This window comes from Coregonus lavaretus (assembly GCF_964263955.1).
Source record: "Coregonus lavaretus genome assembly, chromosome: 30".
In the NCBI taxonomy this organism is placed as follows: Eukaryota; Metazoa; Chordata; class Actinopteri; order Salmoniformes; family Salmonidae; genus Coregonus; species Coregonus lavaretus.
Genome location: NC_140017.1, coordinates 5904331 through 5923611, shown reverse-complemented (window position 1 = coordinate 5923611; position 19281 = coordinate 5904331).

Here is a 19281-nt window from a genome sequence, read left to right as displayed (position 1 = left end):
CAGCACCGATGTGAGATGTGTCTTTCTGGCTTCTACTGTCTTGAAGAAACTACATCTTATGATTTTCTCCCCCTTTTCTTTCAATACATTTTTTATTGATGTCTCGATAACAGAACCGGATAGACCCATCACATCATAGATAATCACACACACGCACATGTGAGTACGCAGACCCGCGAGCAACTGCGGCCGCTCATGATGAGTTCAAGTTGCCCATCCCTGCCCCAAACCAATCTCCAGGACCACAATCTTCTTCCAAACACTAACAGAAACACATCCAGGTCTAGAAGTGGCTGGAGCAGGGGCTGGGGGACTGCTAGCAAATCAAATCAAATGTTATTTGTCACATGCGCCGAATACAAGAGGTGTAGACCTTACCATGAAATGCTTACTTACAAGCTCTTAACCAACAATGCAGTTTTAAGAAAATTGAGTTATGAAAATACTAAATAAACTAAAGTAAAAAAAAGTAACACAATAAAATAATAATAACATAAGCATTAGCCATATATGAATGTGTGTAGGCCAGTGCTCTCCAACCCTGTTCATGGAGAGCTACCCTCCTGTAGGTTTTCGCTCCAACCCCAGTTGTAACCAACCTACTTTAGCTAATCAACCAGCTAATTATTAGATTCAGGTGCGCTAGATTAGGGTTGGAGCGAAAACCTACAGGAGGGTAGCTCTCAGATATACACAGATATACTGTATGCATTACCACCGACTAGGGTTTCAACATTCTGGTAAAACATATTTTTTTAGTTTCTAATGACATCATTTCCGTATCTAGTGCACTTCTTTTGACCAGAGCCAACGTAGTGCACTATATGGGGGTATAGGACGTCATTTGAGATGTACTCTCGTATGTCCACAGGGATGTTCTGTGCCCTCCCTGGGCTCTCCCAGAAAACGGGTCCTTGCCAGGCAGGATACCACTGTACTCCTGGTGCCATCACAACCAATGCTACTGAATACTAGGTGCCATTGTGGTAACATTGAATGAAGAGGCACAAACAGCTGTGGTCATCTTTTGATATGTTTGCTCTTTCTGTGCATGTCAAACACAAGTACCCTACAAGGGACATTTTACCACACCTTTATCATAAAACATCACAACTCCCCACAATGTGATGGGGAGTTGATCAAAATCAAACAGTATACAAGGAATGCATGTTTCTTCATTGTGTTGTTTTCCAGTGGAATTCTACCAGTAATAATCCACTACTGTCCAGCTGGCACTGGCTACCCTCTTCTGTGCCCATCGGGCTCTCTCTCCAGCTCCCCGGGACTGAGGGGCGTAGAGGAGTGCCAGCGTTGCCCCCCTTGGCACTTCTGTGACAGGCCTGAGCTGGTGCTGACCTTGGACGCCGCCCCGTGTAGCGCTGGGTAATATAAACACATGCTGCTCGTCTCCTAATGAGGAGCCCTCGGCTAATGCCTGACCAAAATGCAACTAAAACTGATACAATTTATGTCGTTAATCTTGCAGTTTATGTCTCTGTCTCAACTGACCTGGAAACAGTGGGAAGGAAACGACTCAGAAAATGCAGTTGTTATGCTCACTGACTTTCTAATCGTTGTGCTCATTGCTGTGAGAGAAATTAACAAAACAGACTCAAATCAGCCAATCGAGAGATACAGATTGAGCTAAGCATTTCCTGTCCATCTATTGTATATATCTACACTACAGTGTGTGGTTGACTCTTTCTCTCCTTATCTAGGTATGTTTGTCTAGGGGGTAGCTCCAGTGCCCACCCCTCTGATGGTCTCCATGGTTACCTGTGCCCCACAGGGCATCGCTGTCCTGTTGGCACAGCTTCAGAGGTACCCTGTGAGCCTGGCATCTACAGTCCTGCCCCTGGCGCCGCCCACTGCCTCATCTGCCCTAATGGCACCATGTGTCCCTCCTCTGCCACCCAAGAGCCCTCTCTCTGCCCTGCTGGTGATTATACAAATAATATTATAGAATGTAATATAACTATTACTTCTCAAATTAAATGTAGAAATTACATCTTAATGGGAAGTAATGAATTTGAATATAATTAATTACTTCATAGATTCACTAGTGTACTGTAAGTGAATGCACTTATTCACAGCAGGCATTTTCCGCTTCTCTCCTTTTCCCACCCAGGTCATTTCTGTCCTGCCGGGTGTGTGTTACCCCTGCCCTGTCCTGTTTGGACCCTCAGTGAACAGACAGGAGCCCCCTCCCCCTCTGCATGCAGGCCCTGTCCTGTTTGGACCCTCAGTGAACAGACAGGAGCCCCCTCCCCCTCTGCATGCAGGCCCTGTCCTGTTTGGACCCTCAGTGAACAGACAGGAGCCCCCTCCCCCTCTGCATGCAGGCCCTGCCCCTCTGTGCTCTACGCCAGCTCGCCTGGCACCTCACTATCACAAGCTCTAGTCAGACATTAGAATAGCAAAGAATAGATCTGTAGTAACAGTACTACACTCTTAGAAAAAAAAGGTGCGATCTACAACCTAAAAGGGTTCTTCAGCTTTCCCTATAGGACAACCCTTTGAATAACTATTTTTGGTTCCAGGTAGAACCCTTTTCGATTCCATGTAGAACCCTTTCCACTGAGTGTTCTACATGGAACCCAAAAGGCTTCTGCCTGTAACCAAAAAGGATTATATCTGGAACCAAAAAGGGTTCTCCTATGGGGACAGCTGAAGATCCCTTTTGGAAGCCTTTTTTGTAAGAGTGTATATACTGCGCAGGGTTCAACTCCGGACACTACTGTCTATTGTGGATGAAACATATGACCAATTGCTTGGTTGATAATTATTGTCCCCCACAATGAAATTGGGGGGGGGGGGACTATGGATCTGTCTCCACCGCCCGTTCGTACGTACGTACATTAATACGTACGTTAGTCACACACTATATCTCAGACACCACTGACCCGATTTTGACGAAACTTGGGTGAATGACGCAATGAATTGAGGCTGTTCTAAGGGCAAAAGGGGGTGCAACTCAATATTAGGAAGGTATTCCTAATGTTTTGTACACTCAGTGTATATGCATCTCCTCATAACCTATAAGCTCGGCCCATTAAATTTTCCCCAATTTAGAATTTGAACAAGCATATCGCCTTATCCCGTTTGAGCTACATTCATGACATTTTGTACATATATGAATCTCCTCATGAGAAACACATTTTCCATAAGGCTCTATAAGCTCCATTCATTCCCAAAAGGTGAACATTTTTTGAGCGTATGTAGACTATCTATAGGCACTGTAATTACATACAGATACAGTTGAGAATTAATAATGTTGGTAATGCTGTAGTCTTTAAAAAAATTATGTATATATATATAATGGGGGGGGGGGGGGACTATGGATCTGTCCCGTACGTTCGTACGTACACTACATGACCAAAAGTATGTGGACACCTGCTCGTCGAACATCTCATTCAAAAATCATGGCCATTAATATGGAGTTGGACCCCCTTTGCTGCTATAACAGCCTCCATTCTTCTGGGAAGGCTTTCCACTAGATGTTGGAACATTTCTGCAGGGACTATGCATTGGGGCAGGTAGCGTTCTCCTGGCATCCGCCAAACCCAGATTAGTCCGTCAGACTGACAGATGGTGAAGCGTGATTCATCACTCCAGAAAACGCGTTTCCCCTGCTCCAGAGTCCAATGGCGGCGAGCTTTACACCACTCCAGCCGAAGCTTGGCATTGCGCATGGTGATCTTAGACTTGTGTGCGGCTACTCGGCCATGGAGGATAGACGATTTTGACGCACCACGTGCTTCAGCACTCGGCAGTCCCGTTCTGTGAGCTTGTGTGGCCTACCACTACACGGCTGAGCCGTTGTTGCTCCTAGATGTTTCCACTTCACAATAACAGCACTTACAGTTGACCGGGGAAGCTCTAGCAGGTCAGAAACTGCCAATATTTTCTATGGATATTGCATTTTATAAACCTGTCAGCAACAGGTGTGGTTGAAATAGCCGAATCCACTAATTTGAAGGGGTGTCCACATACTTTTGTATATACAGTACCAGTCAAAGGTTTGGACACACCTACTCATTCAAGGGTTTTTCTTTATTTTTACTATTTTCTACATTGTAGAATAATAGTTAAGACATCAAAACTATGAAATAACACATATGGTATCATGTAGTAACCAAAAAAGTGTTAAACAATTCTTCAAATAGCCACCCTTTGCCTTGATGACAGTTTTGCACACTCTTGGCATTCTCTCAACCAGCTTCACCTGGAATGCTTTTCCAACAGTCTTGAAGGAGTTCCCACATATGCTGAGCACATGTTGGCTGCTTTTCCTTCACTCTGCCGTCCGACTCATCCCAAACCATCTCAATTGGGTTGAGGTCGGGGGATTGTGTAGGCCAGGTCATCTGATGCAGCACTCCATCACTCTCCTTCTTGGTAAAATAGCCCTTACACAGCCTGGAGGTGTGTTGGGTCATTGACCTGTTGAAAAACAAATTATATTCCCACTAAACCCAAACCAGATGGGATGGCGTATCGCTGCAGAATGCTGTGGTAGCCCTGCTGGTTAAGGGTGCCTTGAATTCTAAATAAATAACAGACCGTGTCACCAGCAAAGCACCCCCACACCATAACACCTCCTCTTCCATGCTTTACAGTGGGAACTACACATGCAGAGATCATCCGTTTACCCACACCGCGTCTCACAAAGACACAGCGGTTGGAAACAAAAATCTCCAATTTGGACTCCAGACCAAAGGACAAATTTCCACCGGTCTAATGTCCAATGTTCGTGTTTCTTGGCCCAAGCAGGTCTCTTCTTCATATTGGTGTCCTTTAGTAGTGGTTTCTTTGCAGCAATTCGACCATGAAGGCCTGATTCACACAGTCCCCTCTGAACAGTTGATGTTGAGATGTGTCTGTGACTTGAACTCTGTGAAGCATTTATTTGGGCAGCAATTTCTGAGGCTGGTAACTCTAATGAACTTATCCTCTGCAGCAGAGGTAACGCTGGGTCTTCCATTCCTGTGGTGGCCCTCATGAGAGCCAGTTTCATCATAGTGCTTGATGGTTTTTGCGACTGCACTTGAAGAAACTTTCAAAGTTCTTGAAATGTTCCGTATTGACTGACCTTCATGTCTTAAAGTAATGATGTACTGTCGTTTCTCTTTGCTTATTTGAGCTGTTCTTGCCATAATATGGACTTGGTCTTTTACCAAATAGGGCTATCTTCTGTATACCCCCATACATTGTCACAACACAACTGATTGGCTCAAACGCATTAAGAAGGAAATAAATTCCACAAATTAACTTTTAAGAAGGCACACCTGTTAAGTGAAATGCATTCCAGGTGACTACCTCATGAAGCTGGTTGAGAGAATGCCAAGAGTGTACAAAGCTGTCATCAAGGCAAAGGGTGGCTATTTGAAGAATCTCAAATATAAAATACATTTTGATTTGTTTTTGGTTAGTACATGATTCCATATGTGTTATTTGATAGTTTTGATGTCTTCACTATTATTGTACAATGTAAAAATAGTAAAAATAAAGAAAAACCCTTGAATGAGTAGGTGTAGACTTGTAGTGTATATTGTACGTTTGTACGTTCGTAAGTTAGTCACACATGTTATCTCAGACACCACTTGGGTGAATGAAGTGTCTTGCCATGGAGATCTGACATTTACAAAATTACAGTCCTTGGGGGACAACATGTTTACTGTTGCCTTGTTTAATATTAAATCTGAATTTCTTGCACCGATTACTATTGACTAGATGTTATGCAAGGAACCAAGCAGGAGAAGCAGATTGGATAGAGTATAAAAGCAAACAGGTTGGTGTGATTGTGTGTGTGTTTGGTTGTTGTTACCAGGCCTATTTCTGCCAGCGTGGAGCGCCAGGTCCAGATCCCCAGAGCTCAGCCATCTTTCCCAGGAACGGGCCCTGCCCCGTGGGCCACTATTGCCTGTCTGGGACCCTCTCCCCACTGCCGTGTCCTGCAGGCAGCATCCGAAACCACACCGGTACTTAGAGATACATCAACGTGATAAGGATTCTTGCTGGGATTCAAGCCAACACAGATTAACGACCTGTGTACTGCGATTCACTTTTAAGGGTGATTTATGCTTGAGCTGACATCCACGGTGACACAATCTCGGGGAACATCTGGGAATTGCCTTTGAAGGTCTATCGCAGTGTGCAGGTTGTTAATCTGCGTTGGTTTGAATCCTGGCCTTACTTAGTACTGTTTTTTTGTATTAGATACAGTCGATAACTGCACATTGGTTTAGTGTAAACTACGAAGTGCCGTTACAAATCAGATACACACCTATTTTTTAAACTCACTCCTGATATCGGCATGTTCTGCTTTAGTGCTAAATGGCATGCATTTATCAGGAGTCAACAGTGATCTGAATGCTCACTGGCTCAAGGCGGAGCTATGCCTTTATTCAAAGATTTGATCTGAATAATGCAAAATTAATGTAAGCGTGTGAATGTCTTTTGTTACTGTTATCCAACAGGGGGGTTATCCATAGACAGCTGCTCCCCCTGTCCCCCCGGACACTACTGTTCCAGTGAGGGCCTCCCCCAGTGGCCTGTGTGCTGCTGGCTTCTACTGCCCATTTGACTTCTCCCTATGGTGAGCCCTATCCTGCTCGCCTCACTCCTGTCCAATTGGACTACAGTAGAACCTCAAAGATTTTAACTTCGAAATGTATGGACTGACTGGTCAACTGAATGGTCAATATCAAACCGGAACATGTATTAAATATTTTCTATTGTGTTGAAGTTTGATGTGTTTTTTGACATTGCAGCGTTCTGAACCCCACCATTCCCGACGTGTTCATATCTCTGAGGTCCTATAGTAATGAATAATAATGGTAATCGATAGGATTTAAAATGTTTTTTTTTTGACTGTTATAGAAACAGGGATGACGAGATGACAGTAAGAGTGATGGATGCGGGGATGCAAACCCAGTCTCTGCACCATCGTACTACACTGGCTCTGACGCTCGTCGGATGTGGCAGGGCTTGAAAACTATTACAGACTACAAAGGAAAGCACAGCCGCGAGCTGCCCAGTGACACAAGCCTACCAGACGAGCTAAACCACTTCTATGCTCGCTTCGAGGCAAGCAACACTGAAGCATGCATGAGAGCACCAGCTGTTCCGGATTACTATGTGATCACGCTCTCCGTAGCCGATGTGAGTAAGACTTTTAAGCAGGTCAACATTCACAAGACCGCAGGGCCAGACGGATTACCAGGACGTGTACTCCGAGCATGTGCTGACCAACTGGCAAGTGTCTTCACTGACATTTTCAACATGTCCCTGACTGAGTCTGTAATACCAACATGTTTCAAGCAGATCACCATAGTCCCCGTGCCCAAGGACTCTAAGATAACCTGCCTAAATGACTACCGACCCGTAGCACTGACGTCTGTAGCCATGAAGTGCTTTGAAAGGCTGGTCATGGCTCACATCAACAGCATTATCCCAGAAACCCTAGACCCACTCCAATTTGCATACCGCCCCAACAGATCCACAGATGATGCAATCTCTATTGCACTCCACACTGCCCTTTCCCACCTGGTCAAGAGGAACACCTACGTGAGAATGCTATTCATTGACTACAGCTCAGCATTCAACACCATAGTGCCCTCTAAGCTCATCACTAAGCTAAGGATCCTGGGACTAAACACCTCCCTCTGCAACTAGATCCTGGACTTCCTGACGGGCCGCCCCCAGGTGGTAAGGGTAGGTAACAACACATCTGCCACACTGATCCTCAACACGAGGGCCCCTCAGGGGTGAGTGCTCAGTCCCCTCCTGTACTCTCTGTTCACCCATGACTGCATGGCCAGGCACGACTCCAACACCATCATTAAGTTTGCCGACGACACAACAGTGGTAGGCCTGATCACCGACAACGATGAGACAGCCTATAGGGAGGAGGTCAGAGACCTGGCCGTGTGGTGCCAGGACAACAACCTCTCCCTCAACGTGACCAAGACAAAGGAGATGATTGTGGACTACAGGAAAAAAAAGAGGACTGAGCACGCCCCCATTTTCATCGACGGGGCTGTAGTGGAACAGGTTGAGAGCTTCAAGTTCCTTGGTGTCCACATCACCAACGAACTATCATGGTCCAAACACACCAAGACAGTCGTGAAGAGGGCACGACAAAGCCTATTCCCCCTCAGGAGACTGAAAAGATTTGGCATGGGTCCTCAGATCCTCAAAAAATTCTACAGCTGCACCATCGAGAGCATCCTGACTGGTTGCATCACCGCCTGGTATGGCAACTGCTTGGCCTCCGACCGCAAGGCACTACAGAGGGTAGTGCGTACGGCCCAGTACATCACTGGGGCCAAGCTTCCTGCCATCCAGGACCTCTATACCAGGCGGTGTCAGAGGAAGGCCCTCAAAATTGTCAAAGACTCCAGCCACCCTAGTCATAGACTGTTCTCTCTGCTACCGCACGGCAAGCGGTACCGGAGTGCCAAGTCTAGGTCCAAAAGACTTCTCAACAGCTTCTACCCCTAAGCCATAAGACTCCTGAACAGCTAATCATGGCTACCCGGACTATTTGCACTGCCCCCCCACCCCATCCTTTTTACGCTGCTGCTACTCTGTTAATTATTTATGCATAGTCACTTTAACTCTACCCACATGTACATATTACCTCAACTACCTCAACTAGCCGGTGCCCCCGCACATTGACTCTGCAACGGTACCCCCCTGTATATATAGCCTCCCTACTGTTACTTTATTTTACTTCTGCTCTTTTCTTTCTCAACACTTTTTTTGTTGTTGTTTTATTTTTACTTTTTTTGTTAAAAATAAATGCACTGTTGGTTAAGGGCTCTAAGTAAGCATTTCACTGTAATGTCTGCACCTGTTGTATTCGGTGCATGTGACCAATACAATTTGATTTGATTTGATTTGAAATCACTTTGACAAACTCAGCTCATCCGTTTAATATGTACAACAGCCACCAGAGAGAGAGTCCTAAATTGCTCCCTAATCCTCCATTTGGCCTAACCCTTCAATGTTTGCAAATCTATAAGTAACAATATGGTGATTCGCTGATTAAAACCCTATCAAAATACACTGAGTGTACAAAACATTAGGAACTTCCCAATATTGAGTTGCACCCGCTTTGCCCTCAGAACAGCCTCAATTTGTCGGGGCATGAACTCTACAAGGTGTCAAAAGCATTCCACAGGAATGCTGGCCGATGTTGACTCCAATGCTTCCCACAGTTGTGTCAGGTTGGCTGGATGTCTTTTTGGTGGTGGACCATTCTTGATATACACGGGAAACTGTTGAGCGCGGAAAAACCCAACAGCGTTGCAGTTCTTGACACACTCAAACTGGTGCTGCTGGCACCTACTACCATAACTTGTTCAAAGGCACTTAAATCTTTTGTCTTGCCCATTCACCTCTGAATGGCACACATACACAATCCATGTCTCAAATGTCTCAAGGCTTAAACATCCTTCTTTAACCTGTCTCTTTCCCTTCATAATAATAATAATATGCCATTTAGCAGACGCTTTTATCCAAAGCAACTTACAGTCGTGCGTGCATACATTTTTGTGTATGGGTGGTCCCGGGGATCGAACCCACTACCTTTGCGTTACAAGCGCCGTGCTCTACCAGCTGAGCTACAGAGGACCATCATCTACGCTGATTGAAGTGGATTTAACAAGTGACATCAATAAGGGATCATAGCTTTCATCTGGATTCACCTGGTCAGTCTATGTCATGGAAAGAGCAGGTGTTCCTAAGGATTTGTACACTTAGTGTATTTTTTGTTGTTGTTGTATTTTGTATTTTTTTTTGGGGGGGGGGGGTAGATCAGCTTAATATTGCAGATAGATTGTAACTTCCATCAATGTAATTGTCTGCATCACTTCCAATCCCCCATGTTTATATATACACTGCTCAAAAAAATAAAGGGAACACTTAAACAACACAATGTAACTCCAAGTCAATCACACTTCTGTGAAATCAAACTGTCCACTTAGGAAGCAACACTGATTGACAATACATCTCACATGCTGTTGTGCAAATGGAATAGACAACAGGTGGAAATTATAGGCAATTAGCAAGACACCCCCAATAAAGGACTGGTTTTGCAGGTGGTGACCACAGACCACTTCTCAGTTCCTATGCTTCCTGGCTGATGTTTTGGTCACTTTTGAATGCTGGTGGTGCTTTCACTCTAGTGGTAGCATGAGACGGAGTCTACAACCCACACAAGTGGCTCAGGTAGTGCAGCTCATCCAGGATGGCACATCAATGCGAGCTGTGACAAGAAGGTTTGCTGTGTCTGTCAGCGTAGTGTCCAGAGCATGGAGGCGCTACCAGGAGACAGGCCAGTACATCAGGAGACGTGGAGGAGGCCGTAGGAGGGCAACAACCCAGCAGCAGGACTGCTACCTCCGCCTTTGTGCAAGGAGGAGCAGGAGGAGCACTGCCAGAGCCCTGCAAAATGACCTCCAGCAGGCCACAAATGTGCATGTGTCTGCTCAAACGGTCAGAAACAGACTCGATGAGGGTGGTATGAGGGCCCGACGTCCACAGGTGGCATTTGCCAGAGAACACCAAGATTGGCAAATTCGCCACTGGCGCCCTGTGCTCTTCACAGATGAAAGCAGGTTCACACTGAGCACATGTGACAGACGTGACGCCGTGGAGAACGTTCTGCTGCCTGCAACATCCTCCAGCATGACCGGTTTGGTGGTGGGTCAGTCATTGTGTGGGGTGGCATTTCTTTGGGGGGCCGCCAGAGGTAGCCTGACTGCCATTAGGTACCGAGATGAGATCCTCAGACCCCTTCTGAGACCATATGCTGGTGCGGTTGGCCCTGGGTTCCTCTTAATGCAAGACAATGCTAGACCTCATGTGGCTGGAGTGTGTCAGCAGTTCCTGCAAGAGGAAGGCATTGATGCTATGGACTGGCCCGCCCGTTCCTCAGACCTGAATCCAATTGAGCACATCTGGGACATCATGTATTGCTCCATCCACCAACGCCACGTTGCACCACAGACTGTCCAGGAGTTGGCGGATGCTTTAGTCCAGGTCTGGGAGGAGATCCCTCAGGAGACCATCCACCACCTCATCAGGAGCATGCCCAGGCGTTGTAGGGAGGTCATACAGGCACGTGGAGGCCACACACACTACTGAGCCTCATTTTGACTTGTTTTAAGGACATTACATCAAAGTTGGATCAGCCTGTAGTGTGGTTTTCCACTTTAATTTTGAGGGTGACTCCAAATCCAGACCTCCATGGGTTGATACATTTTATTTCCATTTGTGTGATTTTGTTGTCAGCACATTCAACTATGTAAAGAAAAAAGTGTTTAATAAGATTATTTCATTCATTCAGATCTAGGATGTGTTATTTTAGTGTTCCCTTTATTTTTTTGAGCACTGTATGTATATATACAGTGGGGAGAACAAGTATTTGATACACTGCCGATTTTGCAGGTTTTCCTACTTACAAAGCATGTTTAGGTCAGTAATTTTGATCATAGGTACACTTCAACTGTGAGAGACGGAATCTAAAACAAAAATCCAGAAAATCACATTGTATGATTTTTAAGTAATTAATTTGCATTTTATTGCATGACATAAGTATTTGATCACCTACCAACCAGTAAGAATTCCGGCTCTCACAGACCTGTTAGTTTTTCTTTAAGAAGCCCTCCTGTTCTCCACTCATTACCTGTATTAACTACACTTGTTTGACCTCTCCACAATGGCAAAGACCAGAGAGCTGTGTAAGGACATCAGGGATAAAATTGTAGACCTGCACAAGGCTGGGATGTGCTACAGGACAATAGGCAAGCAGCTTGGTGAGAAGGCAACAACTGTTGGTGCAATTATTAGAAAATTGAAGAAGTTCAAGGTGACGGTCAATCACCCTCGGTCTGGGGCTCCATGCAAGATCTCACCTCGTGGGGCATCAATGATCATGAGGAAGGTGAGGGATCAGCCCAGAACTACACGGCAGGACCTGGTCAATGACCTGAAGAGAGCTGGGACCACAGTCTCAAAGAAAACCATTAGTAACACATTACGCCGTCATGGATTAAAATCCTGCAGCGCACGCAAGGTCCCCCTGCTCAAGCCAGCGCATGTCCAGGCTCGTCTGAAGTTTACCAATCACCATCTGGATGATACAGAGGAGGAATGAGAGAAGGTAATGTGGTCTGATGAGACAAAAATAGAGCTTTTTGGTCTAAACTCCACTCGCCGTGTTTGGAGGAAGAAGAAGGATGAGTACAACCCCAAGAACACCATCCCAACCGTGAAGCATGGAGGTGGAAACATCATTCTTTGGGGATGCTTTTCTGCAAAGGGGACAGGACGGCTGCATCGTATTGAGGGGAGGATGGATGGGGCCATGTATCACGAGATCTTGGCCAACAACCTCCTTCCCTCAGTAAGAGCATTGAAGATGGGTCGTGGCTGGGTCTTCCAGCATGACAATGACCCGAAACACACATCCAGGGCAACTAAGGAGTGGCTCCGTAAGAAGCATCTCAAGGTCCTGGAGTGGCCTAGCCAGTCTCCAGACCTGAACCCAATAGAAAATCTTTGGAGGGAGCTGAAAGTCCGTATTGCCCAGCGACAGCCCCGAAACCTGAAGGATCTGGAGAAAGTCTGTATGGAGGAGTGGGCCAAAATCCCTGCTGCAGTGTGTGCAAACCTGGTCAAGACCTACAGGAAACATATGATCTCTGTAATTGCAAACAAAGGTTTCTGTACCAAATATTAAGTTCTGCTTTTCTGATGTATCAAATACTTATATCATGCAATAAAATGCAAATTAATTACTTAAAAATCATACAATGTGATTTTCTGGATTTTTGTTTTAGATTCCGTCTCTCACAGTTGAAGTGTACCTATGATACAAATGACAGACCTCTACATGCTTTGTAAGTAGGAAAACCTGCAAAATCGGCAGTGTATCAAATACTTGTTCTCCCCACTGTATATACATACACACACATACATTCACATATATATATATACACATACACACACATACATTCACATATACATATACACACATACACACCCACATACATACATACAGTGAGGGAAAAAAGTATTTGATCCTTTGCTGATTTTGTACGTTTGCCCACTGACAAAGAAATGATCAGTCTATAATTTTAATGGTAGGTTTATTTGAACAGTGAGAGACAGAATAACAACAACAAAATCCAGAAAAACGCATGTCAAAAATGTGATAAATTGATTTGCATTTTAATGAGGGAAATAAGTATTTGACCCCCTCTCAATCAGAAAGATTTCTGGCTCCCAGGTGTCTTTTATACAGGTAACGAGCTGAGATTAGGAGCACACTCTTAAAGGGAGTGCTCCTAATCTCAGTTTGTTACCTGTATAAAATAGACCTGTCCACAGAAGCAATCAATCAATCAGATTCCAAACTCTCCACCATGTCCAAGACCAAAGAGCTCTCCAAGGATGTCAGGGACAAGATTGTAGACCTACACAAGGCTGGAATGGGGTACAAGACCATAGCCAAGCAGCTTGGTGAGAAGGTGACAACAGTTGGTGCGATTATTCGCAAATGGAAGAAACACAAAATAACTGTCAATCTCCCTCGGCCTGGGGCTCCATGCAAGATCAAACCTTGTGGAGTTGCAATGATCATGAGAATGGTGAGGAATCAGCCCAGAACTACACGGGAGGATCTTGTCAATGATCTCAAGGAAGCTGGGACCATAGTCACCAAGAAAACAATTGGTAACACACTACACCGTGAAGGACTGAAATCCTGCAGCGCCCGCAAGGTCCCCCTGCTCAAGAAAGCACATGTACAGGGCCGTCTGAAGTTTGCCAATGAATATCTGAATGATTCAGAGGAGAACTAGGTGAAAGTGTTGTGGTCAGATGAGACCAAAATGGAGCTCTTTGGCATCAACTCAACTCGCCGTGTTTGGAGGAGGAGGAATGTTGCCTATGACCCCAAGAACACCATCCCCACCGTCAAACATGGAGGTGGAAACATTATGCTTTGGGGGTGTTTTTCTGCTAAGGGGACAGGACATGGTGACAATGGACGGGGCCATGTACCGTCAAATCTTGGGTGAGAACCTCCTTCCCTCAGCCAGGGCATTGAAAATGGGTCGTGGATGGGTATTCCAGCCTGACAATGACCCAAAACACACGGCCAAGGCAACAAAGGAGTAGATCAAGAAGAAGCACATTAAGGTCCTGGAGTGGCCTAGCCAGTCTCCAGACCTTAATCCCATAGAAAATATGTGGAGGGAGCTGAAGGTTCGAGTTGCCAAATGTCAGCCTCAAAACCTTAATGACTTGGAGAAGATCTGCAAAGAGGAGTGGAACAAAATCCATCCTGAGATGTGTGCAAACCTGGTGGCCAACTTCAAGAAACGTCTGACCTCTGTGATTGCCAACAAGGGTTTTGCCACCAAGTACTAAGTCATGTTTTGCAGAGGGGTCAAATACTTATTTCCCTCATTAAAATGCATATCAATTTATAACATTTTTGACATGCGTTTTTCTGGATTTTTTGTTGTTGTTATTCTGTCTCTCACTGTTCAAATAAACCTACCATTAAAATTATAGACTGATCATGTCTTTGTCAGTGGGCAAACGTACAAAATCAGCAGGGGATCAAATACTTTTTTCCCTCACTGTACATACATACATACATACATACATACATACATACATACATACATATATATAATATATAAAAAATATATATATTCCCCTTTATTCTCCTTTATTACTTTCCAACCCCGCCACCCTTTCCCCACTTGGAGTAAACTAGTGAACAACAATGCATAGGCCTCTACTTCCAGCCCATACCCACTATCTACATTTTATGGACACAGTCAATTTTACAATAATTACATTTTGTTTGTTCTTTCTCCTGAACTTCTTCTACTCTCAACCTCTCCGATCATTTTCATGATGTCCATCCGGTTTGCTTCAATATGCCATATCTTTCTAACTGTGCTCCTTCACAAAAGCTCCCAACCTACAACCCATACACTTATTATGGACACAGCGTGCCTACATTATTAGGTATCTTGTTATTGTTTGTTGTTAGTTGTTATTAGTCCCATCCTTCAATTCCATTCAACACCTCCCATCTATCTTTTAACACCATCCATATAGGATTTCTATTTGCCATATATATTTCAACTGTACTTTCTATTCTCATTGTTTCTACAGATTGTGAATTGAAAATAAACATTTTTGCTAATAGTATTATGTTATTGATCGATTGACTAAGACTTTTCAGATCACCCAGTAGTGCTATCTGCAGGGTTAGCTCCAGGTAAATATTGCAATCCTTTAGCCATTCTTGGCCAAAAACAAGCTTGTCCAAAAACAAGCTACAAATGGACAGTACCAAAACAAATGATCTAATGATTCTGTCTCTTCGCAGCAAAATCTGCAGAGCCGGGAAGATTGTATCACCCATATAAATAACATTCTATTGGTAGCAAGAATTTTATATAATAATTTAAATTGAAAGATTCTAAGTTTTGAATCTGGTGTCGTTTTGCGTATCAGTTCATAAACACTATGCCATGGGATCGGTACGTCAAAAATATCTTCCCAACTATTTTGCAATCTATTTGGGACGGCTGTCAATCCTTTGGTCCTTAAATGAAACTGATATACTTTTTTATTTATCACAGTTTTCCTTAACCAATTATGTTCTTTAATGCAAGGCCGACAGACAAGTTCCTTACTTTCTCCTCCTTCCACTTTCCTCTTCCATTTTTGCGGTAAAGCTGCAATTATTTGGTTGTAATTTTGGGTAGAGCAGACATTTCCATATGTTTTTGTAAGCTGCATGTGCGACATAACTCCACCAGTCCTACCGATAAAATCACTTACAAAGATTATACCTTTTTTAAACATTTTGTCAAAAAAAAAAAGTTTGTTTGTCAATTAGTATATTTGAGTTTAACCACAATATTTGTTGCATTATTTGTTCTGTCGTTTCTGGAGGATTAAATTAAAATTGCAACCAACTTTCTATGGCTTGTTTTAGAAATAGTGATATCTGGGAGATGATTTCCTTTTCAAATAACTGAAAGTGAGAGGTTGTAATCTGAATAAAGGGAAAAAGGCCATTCTTGAACATTGGGTGAGACAATCTTACTAATTTGCTAGAGAACCAGTTCGGATTTAAGTATAACTTTTGTATGACTGAAGCTTTTTAGTGATAGGTCTAATGCTTTAATATTTAATAATTTCTGTCCTCCGAATTCATATTCATTATATAAATAGGCCCGTTTAATTTTGTCTGGCTTGCCGTTCCAAATAAAATGGAATATTTTTTTCTCATATAATTTCAAAAACTGTTCGCTAGGCATAGGCAAGACCATTAGCAAATAGGTAAACTGGGATAATACTAAAGAGTTAATCAGGGTGATTTTTCCACAAATTGACAAGTATTCACCTTTCCATGGTAGCAAGATCTTATCTATTTTTGCTACCTTTCGATTATAATTTATTGAAGTGAGATAATTTATTGTCTTTGGGATATGTATTCCGAGTATATCCACATCACCATCAGACCATTTTATAGGTAAACTACATGGCAATGTAAAAATTGTATTTTTTATTGATCCAATACGTAATATAGTACATTTGTCATAATTTGGTTGTAATCCAGAGAGGTTAGAAAATGTATCTAGATCCTCTATGAGGCTGTGGAGTGATTCTAGTTGTGGATTTAAAAGAAAACATGAATCATCAGCGTACAATGACCACCACTCAGTGTATGTTGATATATGCCGTGTTTGTGGTGAAATCGCAGACTGTCGGCCACACTTGATACACTAAACTTTTTTCATAGCCTGTAGCTAGACAGGTAGAGAGTTGTTTTGGTCGGAAAACAGTGACGAACATAAGACTGCTGGGGGGAATGTACGTACTTGAAATGTAACATCCAATCAAAATGCAGCCGCTGGAAGCCAGCAGGCCATTCTATCCGTTTCGGCTAATACAAAATTCTCCAGACCTCCAAAGGAGCGGCGTGCCAACAACGTGATTTGAAGGTATGGCTGCGTGAGACTATACCTTTCCAGACCCTTCAGATTTGCAAACACTGAAGGGTTAGGGCCAAGAGAAGGTTTAGGGAGCGATTTGGGACAGGCTCTGAGACTACTGAAATGTCTCCCTACCCAGCGTCATTACTGTCCAGAGGGCTCTCCCCTGGCCCTGCCCTATCCTACAGGAGAGTACCAGCCCAACCCAGGCTCTGACTCCTGCATCCCCTGCCACCCTGGCTTCTACTGTGAGGAGGCCATTGTTGGGGAGCCCTGGCCCTTCCCCCCCACATTTTTACATATGGGTGGTCCCGGGGATCGAACCCACTACCCTGGCGTTACAAGCGCCATGCTCTACCAATTGAGCTACAGAGGACCACTCTAGGAGAGACTCTAGGCATATAGTTATACACACAAATATTAAGTTAATATAGACTCATCTGGCCCATATCTACCAGAATCCAAATCCAAAAACATTATTACCATGCAACGAGTGTTACTAGGAATTGATCTAGGTGGGTAAGCCGACACAGAACAAAAACATCAACATCAGCTGCAGAAATGCAACCTTATCATACTGTCATACTGTTTCCACCTTTATCTTTACCAGCCACCATGGTTCCCCAGCTGTGCCCCAACGGTACGTTCACCCCTGCTGACCTGAGGTTTTGCAGGTACAATAACAGAACACTCTCTTCTCATTAACACCTCACTCTACAGTCACGCACTAAACTCTTAGTTACCTACCAAATTATGAAGGCCCTCAAGCATGTGTGGTTCAGTGATTATGGTTCAAGAGAGGGCCAATTATTAACACCTTTGAAATCACTTATTTTGTGTACTGTGACCATTGCAATGCAGTTACATTGCACTTCTGTCCCCCCCTCCCCCATCCTCTTCTGTAAGCTCATCCACAGAACTGTCCATGTTGACTATAGCCTAATGTATGTAACCCCTGTGTCCTTTTTATGTGTTGTGATACATTTCGGGCCAGTTTCCCAATCATAGATTGAGCCTAGTCCTGGACTAAAAAGCATTCTCAATGGACATTCTCATTAAAAGCGCTTTTTATTCAAGGACTAGGCTTAACACTAGAACAACTGGGCCTTTAAGTATCCGCTAGAGAACGTTGTCAGGCGTCTCATTAGCATACGCCTGGCCTTGACGGACCCCCCTTCGAGCCAATGACGAGTCAATGTTCTAACAGTCTAATACAGTAAATTAATTTCATATATGCTATCGACAGTGGTGGAAAAAGCACTCAATTGTCATACTTGTAAAGTAAAGATACCTGAATAGAAAATGGCTTAAGTAAAAGTGAAAGTCACCCAGTAAAATACTACTTGAGTAAAAGTCTAAAAGTATCTGGTTTTAAATGTACTTAAGTACAGTGGTGGGGAAAATACTCAATTGTCATACTTGAGTAAAAGTAAAAAGTAAATGCTATACATCAAATTCCTAATATTATGCAAACCAGACGGACAGCCAGGGGCACATTCAGACATAATTTACAAATGCAGTATTTGTGTTTAGCAAGTCCGCCAGATCAAAGGCAGTAGGTATGATAACGCGTTATATTGATAGGTGCGTGAATTGGACCATATTGCTGTCCTGCCTGAGCATTTGAAATGTAACTAGGACTTTTGGGTGTATGGTAAAATGTATGGGAGTAAAATTACATATTTTCTTTAGGAATGTAGTGGAGTAAAAGTAAATGTTGTCAAAAATATAATAGTAAAGTAAAGTACAGATACCCCAAAACACTACTTAAGTAGTACTTCAACATTTTTTTTACTTAGTTACTTTACACCACTGGTTATCAGAAGAATACTCATTTGGTGGTGTTTATGAAGGACTTAGGTAACATTAGTAAACTTTAATAAAAAAAACACATAATAGCATTTTAATTAGTTTATGTTACTGTAGGCTATTATGTCTGGCAGCTCTAAGTTCAAACCACAGGGGCCTCACTCCAACTGGAGCCAGTGTGAATGGGGAATGCAGTGTGCCGGCCCCTGTCCAGCAGATGGGTCACTTCTTATGAGTTGTTCAAAAACAGGATAACATGCAAAGTATTATTTCAAAGTCCAAGATCATTACAGGGGCGTAATTTATTGGCCGTTTATTGGATATGAGAGATTTTTGCTTACGATTTTGGAGTTCCTGTGTTCGACGTTTGTTGTTACAGTACTTGGTCATACAGATCTGAAAATCGATTTTAATGTGTAATGATTGGGAG